The sequence below is a fragment of the Leopardus geoffroyi genome, chromosome C1, assembly GCF_018350155.1.
Source record: "Leopardus geoffroyi isolate Oge1 chromosome C1, O.geoffroyi_Oge1_pat1.0, whole genome shotgun sequence".
NCBI lineage: Eukaryota > Metazoa > Chordata > Mammalia > Carnivora > Felidae > Leopardus > Leopardus geoffroyi.
In genome coordinates, this window is record NC_059328.1 from 104,664,518 (window position 1) to 104,678,242 (window position 13,725).

Sequence of the window (13,725 nt, forward strand, 5' to 3'; positions counted from 1 at the left end):
AATTCCTCTTACACTGTTGGTGGGAATACAACTTGGGCAACGACACTGGAAAATAGTGTGGAAGCTTCCTCAGAAAGTTAAAGATAGAGCTAACCTATGACCCAGCAACTGCACTACTAGGTATTTATCCAAAGGAAACAAAAATACTGATTCTAAGGGGCACATGTACTCTAGTGTTTATAGCAGCACTATCAACAATAGCCAAATTATGGAAAGAGCCCAAATTTCCATCAACTGATGAATGTATAAAGAAGATGTGGTGTATATATATATATATATATATATATATATATACGTATATATATATATATATACACACACACACATACATTCAGTCATCAAAAAGAATGAAATCTTGACATTTGCAATGATGTGGATGAAACTAGAGTGTATGCTAAGCGAAATAAGTCAATCAGCCATAATTCCACATATGACTTCACTCATATATGGCATTTAAGAAACAAAACAGGATGAACATAGGGGAAGGGAAGGAAAAATAAAATAAGATAAAAACAGAGAGGGAGGCAAACCCAAAGAGACTCTTCACTACAGAGAACAAATGGGGGGTTGCTGGAGGGGCGATGGGTGATGGGATGGGCTAATTCGGTGACAGGCATTAAGGAGGGCACTTGTTGGGATGAGCACTGGATGTGATGTGTAAGTGATGAATCACTAGATGCTACTCCTGAAACCAATACTACGCTATATGTTAACTAACTTGAATTTAAATAAAATCTTGGAAGAAAAAAAATTCCATTTACAGTTGCACCAAAAAGAATAAAAATACCTAGGAATAAACTTAACCAAGGAGGTAAAAGACCTGTACTCCAAAAACTATAAAATGTTGATGGAAGAAGTTGAAGATGACACAAATAAATGGGAAAAAATTCCATGCTCATGGATTGGAAGAACAAATATTGTTAAAATGTCTCTAGTACTCAGAGAAATCTACAGATTTAATGTAATCCTTATCAAAACACCAACAACATTTTTCACAGAACTAGAACAAATAATCCTAAAATTTGTATGGAACCCAAAAGACCCCAAATACCCAAAGCAATTTTGAAAAAGAATAAAATTGGAGGTATTGTAATCCCAGATTTCAAGATATACTACAAAGCTATAGTAACCAAAATAGTATGGTACTGGAATAAAAATAGACACATAGAGCAATATAACAGGATAGAGAGTCTAGAAATAAACTTGTGCTTTACTTATGGTCAAGTAATCTACAACAAAGAAGGCAAGAATATACAAGGGAAAAAAACAGTCTCTTCAATAAATGGTGTTGGGAAAATTGGACAGTTACATGCAAAAGAATGAAACTGGACCACTTTCTTATACCATGTACAAAAATAAACTCAAAATGGATTAAAGGCCTAAGTGTGAGACTTGAAACCATAAAATTCCTAGAAGAAAACATAGGCAGTGACCCCTTTGACATCAGATGTAGAAATATTTTTCTAGATATGTCTCCTTTAGCAAGGGAAAAAAAGCAAAATTAAACTATTGGGACTACACCAAAATAAAAAGCTTTTATGCAGTGAAGGAAATCATCAACAAAACAAAATGACAATCTACAGAATAGGAGAAAATATTTTGCAAATTATGTATCCAATAAGGAGCTTAATATTGATAATATATAAAGAACTTATACAACTCAACACCGAAAAGCCAAATAATCAAATTAAAAAAGGCAGAGGATATTAATAGTCATTTTTCCAAAGATGGCCAACAGACACATGAAAAGATACTCAACATCATTTACTATCAGGGAAATGCAAATCAAAACCAAAATGAGATATCACCTCACACTCGTCAGAATGGCTAAAATGAAAAACACAAGAACTAACAAGGTTTGGCGAGGGAGGATGTGGAGAAAAAGGAACCCTAGTGTGTGGTTGATGGAAATGTAAGCTGGTACAGCTACTGTGGAAAACAGCATGGAAATTCCTCAAAATTTAAAAACAGAACTACCAATATGATCTAATAATTCCACTACTGGGTATTTACTCAAAGAAAACAAAAGCACTGATTTGAAAAGATACGCACCCCTATGTTTATTGCAGTACTATTTATAATAGCCAAATTATGGAAGCAGCCCAAGTGTCCATCCACAGAGGAATGGAGAAAGAAGATGTGGTACAGGGGTGCCTGGGTGGTTCATCGGTTGAACATTTGACTCTTGCTTTCAGCTCAGGTCATAATCTCAGGGTCATGGGATTGAGCCCTGTGTGTGGCTCTGTGCTGAGCACTGAATGTGGAGCCTGCTTAGGATTCTCTGCCTCTACCCCTCTCCCTGACTCTTGCGCTTTCTCTCTCTCTCTCTCTCTCTCTCTCTGTCTCTCAAAAAAAAAAAAAGATATGGTATATATATACAATGGAATATTACTCAGCCTTAAAAAGAACAAAATCTTGCCATTTGCAAAAACATGGGATGGAGCTACAGGATACAATGCTAAGTGCAATAAATCAGAGGAAGACAAATACCATATGATTTCACTCATATGTGGAATTTAGGAAACAAAACAAACAGAAAAAGGAAGACTCTTTTTTTCAAAAAATTCTTTAATTTTTTATTTATTTTTTAGAGAGATAGATCACAAGCATGGAGGGGCAGAGAGAGCGGGAGACATAGAATCTGAAGCAGCCTCCAGGCTCTGAGCTGTTAGCACAGAGCCCGACGCAGGGCTTGAACTCACAGACTGTGAGATCATGACCTGAGCTAAAGTCAGATGCTTAACTGACTGAACCACCCAGGCGCCCCCCAAAAACCCAGATTCTTAACTATAGAGAACAAACTGGCAATTGCTAGAGGGATGGTGGGTGGGGGGAATGGGTCAAGTAGGTAAAGGGGATTGAGAGTACACTTATTGTGATGAGCACTGAGAAATGTATAGAATTGTTGAATCATTATTTCGTACACCTAAAATTAACATAATACTGTACTTTAAATTATACTTGAATTAAAAAAAATAGCTGGGTATAGAGCCTGAGAAACCACATTTGAGACAAATTCCCCAGATTTTCATGCAAAGGAAAAACCCCACCATTAAGCAAACAACTTGAGGTGATGACCCCCAAAGCCCTAACTGCAGTAAGAGTGACTCAGCTGAAACAGGCAAGTCCTTTGTTCATGGTGGTCTTTCAATGGTAGTGTCCCTGTTTGTAGGAAAGAGCGTTCCACCTGATTTGGGAAACAAAGGAAAACACTGCTTCCCTAGTATGGGTCTTTGGCTCCTTCCGTTCCATTTTTTTTTCCTTCTGCTCTGTTAGGTGATCTCAGCTCTCATATGGATCATTTCTTCATGAAGTCTTCTGTTATTGTCTTCTCTTGGTGAAAGAGAGAACAGAGATTAGTCTGGATCTCCATAGTTCTAGGCTTTTTGCTAAGCCACCTCGGTGGGCTGAAAGAAATCATGATTGATAAAAGTCAGGTCAAAAAAGAGGATCCCAGAGGAACATGAGATCGTTATAGCAACCCCTCATGGGAGATAGAAAAATGGCATGGTTAATGTCATATCTATTCAGATGGGGAGGACTTATCAACTAACTATGCAGAGGATGCTGTGAGAGGAGGATGAGGACCATCCAGAGGAGTGTGAGACCAAAGAAAAAATGGATTAAATGAAGATAGAAACAAATGGGTTTTTAATTGGGTGGGGAGGAGGATATTTACTGTTGAGATAGAGTCTCTGGAGAATCCTATCTGTAGTCAGAAGCTTCATTAGCACCCAGGACAATTAAGAGGGCTTGATTACAGAGCAGGAGCCTCAACAGCCAGAGCTTAGAGCCTGAGGCACTGCTTGCAGTCCAAGCTCCAACAAAATTGCCAGTTAATTGGCGTTACAAGCATAGAAGTAGAATATAAGGAGAGCTTCCTATCCAGGGAGGTTCTTTCCTTTGGCTGTCTAGCCAAGCCAACACCCAATGCAACGGCTCTAAAAGTGTACACTCTGGGCTTTGCTTATTTTAATAGCCATCTGCAGTCTTCTGGTACCTTTCTGCCCAAACTGCCAACCAACCACCTTAAAAAATCTACAATACTACTGTTTGTTCAATCCTCTATATACAAGTACAATATCTTTCACCTCCTCCCCTCCATTTTCGAGGACTGATATAAAGTCATCCCTCATTCTCTCTTAACCAAAACAGATTTTATGGCTTTTTCCTCCGATAAAAAATTAGAGATTTTTAGATATTTCTTCTTCTTCTTTGAGTCCTCTCCAGTTTTTAAATTTTCACACTCTTCAAAAAAATACTAAAACATAAATGTAATATTCTACTTAATGATGACTAATTAATCCAGTAAAAGGTTTTATCCCCCTGACTTTTGATATTCTTCTTGATATACTCCAATACCATTGTCCTTTTCCTCACAGTGGGCTATATTGATGTTTCATTTAAATTGAGGTCAGTTTTGACCTTCTAATGTCTCACTTCCCACTACCACTTCTGCCTGTGGGATGCTTTTGTGTTTGCTTTGTTTTTTTGTTTGCATGGATGTTATTCTTATACTTGTTGGTTTTACATTTCATTTTGGCTGTCTAAGGTCACTTTACAATTAATCTCCTTTAAGATAGTGGCGGTCACCTATTTTGATGACGACCTGCACATCTGATGACATTCTTTTATTCTTTTATTCAGGTCACCAATACACCGAACGTGACAGGGCTCAGGAGGAATCTTGACTGATTTGCTGGAGGGAGGTTGCCACAAAGCCCCTGGATGTGGTCCAAGAATGTGACCTTTCTATAGAGCATGGTAAAATCTGGCCCTTGGGTATTTGGGGCGTAACCCATGATCTGCATGTGAGTGGTGTTTAGTGATGTTGCCACTGAGCTTGTCAAGGGATGCTCAAGTGTGGCAGGGGAAGGACTTATCTGACCCACCTTGTCTCTCCGTTCTAACTGAGGTTGAAGCCTGAGACTGAGGAGGATGTCCTGGAGTAACCATCTGTCTCTGTGGCTCTGCTGCTAGACTGTTGGTACCGCATGTTTGATCCTGAGTGCCTCCACACGTGCAGCAAAATGATTTTTAAAAACCGAAGGCAGAAAGACGAGGGAAAATCACTTTTGAAAGTTGTGCCTTACTCTACCCTGCTCCACATCTAGCTATGCCGTGCTATTGCATTGTGAAATGTCTCAAACACATTTCTGAACTCTCTTCTCCAGTAAAAATGGGACCTGCCATTGTGTTGGAAAAAGACATTTTTTTTAAAAATGTTTATTCATTTTTGAGAGAGAGAGTATGAGCAGGGGAGGGGCAGAGAGAGAGAGGGATAGAGGATCTGAAATATAGAGGATCTGAGCTGATAGTAGCAAGCCTGGTGGGGGGCTTGAACTTGTGAACAATGAGATCATGACCCGAGCCAAAGTCAGATGCTCAACCGACTGAGCCACCCAGGTGCCCCTAAACATTAACTCATTTAAACCTCCTACTAACTTTGAGGAAGTGTTATTATTGCATCTAGTTTATCAGAAAAGAAGCTGAAGATTACGGAGGCCAAATAATGTATTTGCTCAGGTGCTCAGGTTTTGAGGGTGCCACAGGAAATTGCACCCAGACTACTTACCTCTAAATACTAAGGAACATCCCCTGCCCAGAAGATAATGTCTTCCTTTAATGATGACTGCCAATTTTTTAAGTACTCTTTGTATACATGCTATTGAATTCTATCAACTGAAAGTAGATTCGGATTTTTAAAATATTCTTTATATTTAATCTGATAGAATATTAATACCGGAATTACACCAAAACCATCTTCACAAACTCTCCCATTTTAAGATGAAAGAATATAGGTCTGATTTTTTTTTTTCCAGTGGCAAATAATGGGGTTTTTTTGGATAATATATTAGAAATTCTTGATTATAAAAGTAGCATAGTAGATGATCAGCAATCACATACGGTCGTTTAACATTTGTATTTAATGTTCGATTACAAATAGTATTGCCAGCTCTAAGCTCAGCTGATCCCCCTGATGATGAGGTGACTTTATGAGTCAGTTTGCTTAAGGCTCAGAGCCAGTGGGTGGTGGTCGCATTACGAGGGTATTTAGACAGAGAGACTCAGAGCCCGGCTCCCTGATACTTTGTCTCTTCGTCACTTATGCTGGAGTTACTCCTATCCTAGCAACAACAGCCATTAGTGACCAGGCCACATCCCAAATGGCTGTGTTTTAGAATCGGCATCTGTTCATGCTTTGAGTCCCTCTCTCACTCAAGATTGTCACTGAAACCAGAGGAAAAGGAACAGAGAGACCTATTCACAAGGGCAGAAGTAGGCCTAGTTAGGGTAACAAACTTCAGTCAGGAGGACTTAAAACAAAGCTTTTCAAACATAAGAAGTGATGTTCATGCAGGAATTTAGGGGAGGACCAGATGCTAGCTATGGATCTTGAGAAGAGAAAAGACTTCTGGTAAGAAAGGAGAGAGCCTGTGTTGAGGATGTGAGATGTGTTGGTTTTGAAGCTACTGTCTGTTGGGGCGCCTGGGTGGCTGTTGGCTCATCTGACTTCAGCTCAGGTCATGATCTCAGGATTCATAAGTTTGAGCCCCGTGTCAGGCTCTGTGCTGACAACTCGGAGACCGGAGCCTGCTTCAGATTCTGTGTCTCCCTCTCTCTGCCCCTCCCCTGCTCACATACTCACTCTCTCTCTCTCTCTCTCTCAAAAGTAAATAAACATACAATGAATTTGAACCTACTGTATGTCAGCTTCAAACACTGATTTCCTGAGTACGTACAAACCAGATCTCTCCCATTTGAGTCTGCTAATGGGAGCACTAGAAGGCAGGAAAATGAGAAGGATTTGCTTCTTCCTGTTTGCTCACTGTTCCTTTTCTACATCACTTCAGCAATAGTGTTCATCTTGGCAGTTGTTTCCAGTAGTTACAGTTGGCCCCAGATTCTAGTGTTTTCCTCCTATTCCCAGAAGGATTTTCAGTGTGCCCCTTCAGAGATATCCGCGTCAGCAGCCCTGTGCCTCCTGTTCTGAGTCCTGGCGGCAAACGGGTGCCTCTTCAGAGCTCTTGCAGCAGTGTGGCGATGTCCCCTCTGGATCTCAGCGCTGCAAGGGTCTTGTTTAGACTCTGGAGGTTCTACCAAAGGTGGGATTCCCCTTCTCCTCAGCTGCGAGCTTTGCAGGGTCCCTCCTTAGAATTCCTGAGGAGCCAGCATCAGCCAGGTACTGAGCCTCCTCCCAAAGGTTTGGGTCCTGATTCTGGGGGCTTTGTCCCCTCTGATTGCCTGAGGTAACAGCAATGGCTAGACGGCAGCTTCACCTCACAGCTCCAGGTTCCAGCTTCACGGGGCCTCTCTTCCAAGCGTCCAGACTTTACAATCCCCTTATATATATTCTTTCTGGTTTTCCAGCCCTAGGTATGGGAGCTATTTCCTGCTCTTTCTAGCTATGTTAATTTGGTGCTGGCTTTTTGAATGTTGAGCCTCCAATATCTGTTGAATTCATTCCACGTGGTTTCTGTTTCCCAGAGAGCTGCTCATCTCAGTAGTCAATGCCTGGGCCAAAGCTGTGCGACTTGAAGAAGAAGCTGAGCTCCTCCCATCGGATCGTTTAGCTATCTCCTACTTTCTTACGTAGGAAAAGGAGCATCCTCAGGAAACCTCATCCACCACATGGTTTTCCAAGATAGCTATCACTGGGGGAGGACAAAACCACGCTATTTCTGCAGGAGAACAGACAATGACAATCCATGTTCTATTTTTGACAGTCCAGAGTGCTACATGTGTGGTCAGTCTCGAAGTGACTATTATACAGCACTGGGCGAGTGGGGATGCCTGTGTGCCCTCCCTGGGTCTGGATGCTTCTGTGAGTGCTCCAGGATCTCTGTCCTTGACTTGAGCTCTCAGGGCTGGGGCATTGACCCTAAGCTGGAAAGGTAAGCCAGCAGGCCCTCTTTGGTGATGGGTGAGAGCGTGTCCATCTAGGCTGCCAAATTCTGAGATTCGACAAGAGCTTGCTCTTAATGTTACATCTGCTGGCCCATAAATACTCACACCCCAGCTTTGGGGCAGTGGTTGGTCAGACTCCCACTCCCTCCCAGCCCCCATCCTTTAACATAGGAACTTCTGCGGAGAAATAGCTCTCTTGTGATGGCACTCAGGTCCCCTTGGAGTTCCACTTCCCGACCAACCCATCAAGGATTCTGAGGATTCCATCTTTCTTTTGGCATTTCATTGAAGAGACAAGGAGAAAAAAAGAAAAAAAAAAGGGAGAGAGAGAGAGACAAGGAGAACTAGCCATTTTCATGTCCAGTGTGCAAATGCTCCTAAAACTGTAGCTGCAAAGGGTAAAAAAGGGAAAAGGTGGGCAGAAGAGAGCAAAGAACAGGAGTGTGAGGGCAGAAGATGAGTTAGAGAAGGAAACAGAGGAAAGGAGTTGGAGCAGGGGTTGGGATGCTTTTAAATACAGTGCGCCTCTTTTCAGATCCAAATGGCATTTTCTGCTGTCAAGGTCCATATGAGACCATCAGAAGAGCAGTATGGCTTCCCCATCCGGGAGGCCCAGGACCTGGGTCTGGCGCTTTCTTGCTCGTGTCTGTTGTGTGCAGCCTCCTGCGAACTACTGTGGTTTGGCTCTGTTCTGCCATCCTCTGTCTTTGCCTGCAACTGCGTCTAGAAGCTGAGTGCAGAGGAGCAAAGTGACTCCCTTCAGGATGGTTTCCAGGCAGCTTCTAAACATACATCTCTTTTGCTGTCCAACTCTACTTTCTTCCTTTCCCCACTTGTGCTCCCCCAGGCTACAGGGACAACAGGGAAGACAGAGCCTCCCTGGTTTGCCTACACGGTCTCACTGTCCTGCAGCCCGATTCCAGGACTGGCCTTCTCGCTGTACCCATGGAGCTGCCTGTTGGGGACTGTGAGCTGTCACCCCTCTCAGCTGGGTTCAGAAGGGCTCAATTTATTCTCAGCCCTGCCACCATTTTCTTTGTAGTCTCAACTTCCTCTGCTGTTAAGTGGGTCCATACGTGACTCCTTTATTTCCCACCACCAAGTGCTCAAATTGTCCCTGACTTCATCTTGGATTTCCAAGAACAAACTAAAGGAACTATTTTATGACCAGCCCTGCCCCCTTTACCACGTCCACTGTTGGGACCCAGGCCTGCCATGGACCAATGATCTCTCTCTAGCACTCCTCCTCTGGGAAGTCCCTGTGCTCCAGGTGTCGTCAGGACTCAGGTAGAGCAGCCCAAGGTTTTCCTTGTTTCCTCCTCTGACCTGTCCTCCTTCATCTTCAAGGTTGGTTGTAGTCATTCAAAGGCATAACCTTCAGCACTCTGCTCCAGATGACAAGCGTGGTTCATCCATTCGTCATTGCTCTATAGGACCCACTGCTGGAATATGCCATGATTTATTTCTCCTTTGTCCTATTGATGGGCCCTCATGTAGCTTCTAATTTTTGACCTTAACCCACTGTGCCACTATGACTATTCTACTAAATGTCATCCGATGAAATAGTATGATTTTCCATTGGAGGCCCCTTCTAGGTCTTCTGTGGTATTTTTTTTAATGTTTATTTATTTTTGAGAGAGAGAGAGAGAGAGAGAGAGAGAGAGAGAGCATGAGTGGGGGAGGGGCACAGAGAGAGGGAGACAGAATCTGAAGCAGGCTCCAGGCTCTGCGCTGTCAGCACAGAGCCTGACGTGGGGCTCGAACCCACAGACCACGAGATCATGACCTGAGCTGAAGTCGGACGCTCACCCGACTGAGCCACCCAGGCGCCCCTTCTGTGGTATTTTGATATGTCTCTTACATTCTTTGAAGTCTTCCTTGGCTACGATGGTCTAGACAAAGCCCATCTTGACAATGATCTAAATGAGCGGCCCCAGGGTCAGGTGAAGGCTAAAAGCAGTGTTCACTGACCCTGTGCCAGTTTTCCCACCATCTAGCCAGCATTCCAACACCACACAATAGTGTTCTCATACTAGTACTAGAGGGGATCCAGAAAGCAATGCAGTGGGCCCATTTAGGGGCTGCCTGATTTGTCATAGGGGCAGGGTTTTCTTTACTTTGAGTTGATTATTTGAGCACAGGAGCTCAAGTAAAAAGCTTGTGCTACAGCCAGTGCCAGTTTACCTAAGCCTCATTAAAAAGCAGGATCACAAATTATGTATGTAGACTAAGTGCATTTTGCTTAGCATTGGCTAATGATAATCCAGAAGTGGAAATGGCTTCCTAACTTTTCACAGACCCCAACAGGACATAACTGACTTTTTCTGGGCTGCCCTGTAGGTTTGTAGAGACAGGGCCCAGATTCTGCTCATGAGACAGGTAGCCCTCAGAGTTGAGAGACTAACCAGGCTGCTACTTCCTGAAGCTTTCGAGGGTAAGATTGTGTTTGTTGCCTGGCTTCCAGAAGTCTCAGTTCACAGGACTAGAGTATCTGGCAGTATCCACTGAGGTTTGATCTGCAGACTGAAAATGGAAGAAACCTCAATGAGAGTCTTTTAGTCTTTATCCTACTGATGGCTGGAGTGAGAGCCATGCAGTCCTAAAGACCAAGACCAAGAACACAGTGAGAGGCTGTAGAAGACAGGCTGAGTGGTGAGCAGCAGCCTGGAAGGGGAAAGCATTACCGGTGAATTCGAGGATAAGTTCCCTCCTGTGATGCAGGACTCCATGTTCACTGCCAGGAGTTGGTGATATCCTGCTCACAGCTTCTGCAGACTGGGTAGCCAAATCCCTACCATTCTTTCCTCAGCTGCCAGTTTGCTCTCCAGACCCTTTTTTTATTTTATATTTTTTAACTTTAGAGAGTGGGGGAGGAGTAGAGGGGCAGAAGGAGACGGAGAATCCTAGCAGGCTCCACATTCAGCACCGAACCCAATGTGGGGCTCGATCCCACGACCCTGAGATCATGATCTGAGCCGAAATCAAGAGTCAGACGCTTAACCGACTGAGCCACCCAGGTTCCCCCCCAGATCCTTCTTTTCTAAAGAAAGTGATGGCCTTCTCCCTTTTGCAGGAGGAAGAGAGGTGCTTAATCTTGAATATGCACATTTACAAACAGCCTGTTACATTTTACAGAGAACACACCTCTTCATTAGATTTTCCTTTCTATTTAAAGAGAAGGGAAAGGGGTCAAAAAAGAGCCCAAGAATGTAAACGCTTAGTTGGCCTTTAGAGATCAAATAAGTCCAGTTCCATCATCCACAGATTAGGGCACAGTGGTTGGAGGAGGCTGAGGGAGTAGCTAAGGACACACAACCATTTGGTGAGAAACGAGAGTCTGGTAGAAGAGACATGAAAGGCTCCAGTCCGGAAGGAGCCAACAGTCATGAGAGGCACTGGGTCACCTTTGTGGGGACAAGGAGTAAGCCTTCACAGAAGTCTTGTGTTCTTTTGGAGAGGTTCAGGAGAGAAAGGAATCATCAGAGAAAGCAAAAAAGAATTGGCAAAAGGATTAGCCTAAACCATGTCTACCAAATTTTTACCCAGAGATCAATATTCTCCAATGGGACTTTATATCTTATTACACTATAGGAACATTCTAAGAATAGCATGAAAAACTTCAGCTGTTGCATTTTAAGCCATCTCTCTCTCCTGTCATCCTCTGGATTATTCATCAGACAGTGGTTTCTTCTTAAGTTTCTTATGGCATGATAAAGGACAGCATAGAGATAAAAATGCTTTCATATGTTTCAATTCCTATTTAGAGAATTGTTGAGGCAAGTAAGTCCTCATAGTTCTCTTTTAAAATATGCCTAAAGAAAACTTTTCTTTCTTTCTTTCTTTCTTTCTTTTAAGAAAACATTTTAAATCCATGTTTTTCAAGCTATGTTCTCAATTCATGGGTGGATTAGGAAATCAACTTAGTACAAAATTATGAAAGTTCATTGCACATGGTAAGGGTAAGTATAATTTTGCAAAATTTTAACTATTTACATGTATGAACTGAATCACAGTGTAATATGTGTTTCTTATTGTGAGTTGTGGTCAAGCAAATGTAAGGAGCATGCTTCTAGAAGAAGGATATCTGTACAGGAAACACTATTGACATGGTTCATCTATTGCTTTTCCACTGATCCTTGTTCCAGGCTCTCTCACCATCACCCCTGAGAGGCGAATGCAAACTGCATAAAGGGCCTGATTTTCAGTCTCTGCTGTGAATGAGATGCACACTGCGGGGCGGTTTGTAGCTGGCTTATCTGCAATGCTAGGCAAGTCTTATTACTGGCTGTTTGTTAAAAGCATCTGTGGAGAATTTAGAACTCTATGCCAAGCCCCATCCCAGATCAAATAAATCTGAATTTCTAATGATAAGTTTTGATATCCATTTTTAAAACCCCTCAGGTGAATATAAGTTGCAGCCAAGATTGAGAACATAAATTTCTTAACCTCACCCTTTCCTTGGCTTCGCCTTCTGTCTTTCCCGCGATAGCACGAAGATAATGCTCTGCTTCTGACAACAAATTATTCTCTCCCTTAGGGCCATGGCTGTCTTAACAATTCTTGTTTCACCTTCCTGCATCTCTGTGCATGTTTATAAAACTGGCCCATGGACTTCCTTTATCCAAAGCTAAATCGTACCTAAGTCCTCTTTCACGCCTTCAAGATTCAAGTGAGTTGCATTTTGCTGTATTGAAAACTTGACATAACAAAGGCAAAGTACAAGAGAATGACAGTAGGAGGGTACACAGAGCAAGCAGTAAGGAGACAAAGAGGGGGACAGGTGGGGGTAGAGATGGACAGTGGAAGGACACAAACCGGAGTATGAGCAAATTGTGGGATGTTCATATAATAGAACAGTACTCAACCATAAAAAAGGAACTACTAACTGATAGTTCAACAACATGGATGGATTTCAAAAGTGTTATGACAAGCTAAAGAAGCAGGTTGCAAAGCAATAAATACTTTATGGTTCCCTGGATATGTAGCGGGTGGGGAGTAGGCTGATGTGATGATGGTGGACTGGTCTCAATCCTTGACTTCTTCAAAATAGCATGTGACCTGGTCATTGTAATAGTACAACTAAGCAGAATTGCAGTTTGGTCCCAAATTTGATATGGAATGTGTTTTCCAAAGCAATTCTCATTCATTCATTCTTCTGTTGTTTCTTGTTTCCTCCATTGCTCTCCTCTCCCTGAACCCACAATTACCCATCTTAACAGGCGGTTCAGGCACACCTGAGATAGTTTTCTCCCTGTCATTGCCCCCTCTGACCTCAAAAGTTGCTGAACCTATAGGAGCCCAGGTGGAGTGTTGGAAGCCCACCTCTTCCCTTTTCCATTTTCTTGGCACTGGGTGGTTGAGAATGAACCTCTTGAGGCTCTCCTCTTGAATATTGGTCTTCAGTTGCCCATCGTTCTTGGAGGGAACTCTCCTGTGTGTATAATTCTCCCTGAAGCCCCAGAGTTAAAGCCCTCATTGGCTCTCCCTGGGAAAGAGGGACAGACTATCAGAGGTAAGGACACTTAAGACATCTGGTGCTCCAGGTCTTGAAACCCTGCCCTCTCCATCTATTTCTGGACTGACTTCCCTCCAGTACACACTCTCAAGTCCTCCAGGTGACAACAGCTTCCAATGAGGCCATCAGATGCAGCTATGGAGCATGTGGAAGACCTACGACAGCACAGGTCTAGAACCTAATGCTAAGGAGAAACCTAACTCCAGGTCAGGATTGCCATGAACTCTGACCAACAGTTCCTCTTTAGGCCTAGATATGGGGGCTCTTACTTTCAGTTAGAGCACTTGTGAATCAGATGAACA

At 42.9% G+C, this 13,725-nt stretch overlaps 2 long non-coding RNA genes across 2 annotated transcripts; one reads left to right on the forward strand and one right to left on the reverse strand.

The window, feature by feature from the left end:
* Positions 1-2,932: 2,932 nt before the first annotated feature.
* On the reverse strand, positions 2,933-6,865 carry LOC123598621. Its single transcript, XR_006712729.1, has 3 exons — positions 6,744-6,865; positions 4,893-5,012; positions 2,933-3,333 (listed from the first exon to the last, which is right to left on the reverse strand). It is a non-coding gene; the product is annotated as an uncharacterized LOC123598621 (long non-coding RNA).
* Positions 6,866-6,891: 26 nt separating this feature from the next.
* LOC123598622 lies at positions 6,892-7,663 on the forward strand. The gene is made up of 2 exons (XR_006712730.1): positions 6,892-7,106; positions 7,489-7,663. It is a non-coding gene; the product is annotated as an uncharacterized LOC123598622 (long non-coding RNA).
* Positions 7,664-13,725: the final 6,062 nt, after the last annotated feature.